This window comes from Pipistrellus kuhlii, unplaced genomic scaffold (assembly GCF_014108245.1).
Source record: "Pipistrellus kuhlii isolate mPipKuh1 unplaced genomic scaffold, mPipKuh1.p scaffold_m20_p_48, whole genome shotgun sequence".
Lineage (NCBI taxonomy): Eukaryota > Metazoa > Chordata > Mammalia > Chiroptera > Vespertilionidae > Pipistrellus > Pipistrellus kuhlii.
Window position 1 is genome coordinate 1065181 of NW_023425549.1, and position 879 is coordinate 1066059.

Here is an 879-nt window from a genome sequence, read left to right on the forward strand (position 1 = left end):
TGGAGACTCAAATACTGAACCATGCCAGCCGGGCAAGAAGTCGTTTATAACATTCTCTTACTGAGATGGCTCCCAGCTTCCCGTAATGTGTGGTCACCTTTATTGCAATGAGCCAATAAGCCCAGCTTTGTTCAATTATTGCTGTGTTTTTGGTAGCCTTTTATGGAAGGGCATTGACAATGGAAATTGGATTTTTAAAAATATATTTTATTGATTTTTCACAGAGAGGAAGAGAGAGGGATAGGTAGAAACATTGATGAGAGAGAATCATCAATCAGCTGCCCTGCACACCCCCTACTGGGCATGTGCCTGCAACCAAGGTACATGCCCTTGACGGGAATCGAACCCCGGAACTTTCAGTCCACAGGCCGACGCTCTATTCATTGAGCCAAACTGGTGTCGGCGGAAATTGGATTTATTTTTCCCCACTGAAAGATACTGAGTTTTTTAAAGTTGACTCCAACAAGTTTTAAACACTCTGAAATGATATAAAATAGGTCCACAGGTTTGATTTGGCCTGACAGCTGCCAGTTTGCAACCTTTTGGTTAGATGATTTCCCTATTGGATGAAAAAGTTACTTCTGTTACGAATGATTAACTGCTAAGCACCTAAACTGAACCAAGGATTAGAACACATCGTCACATGTATTGCTTTATTTAATGTCCTTGGCTACTTACGCCATTCGGAACCCTAAACGCTCTTCATGCTGTGTCATTCCCCAGGCTGCCTGCTGCGTGTTGGTCTGTAAGGTCAAAGTCCTGTTGCAGGATGCTGCTGATGTATACCCATTCCTTCTCACTGTGAGCCTGTAGCCATGGGAACGGTGATAAGTACAGAATAACACCTTCAGAAACAAGTCCTCAGGGGTCAAAGTTTAT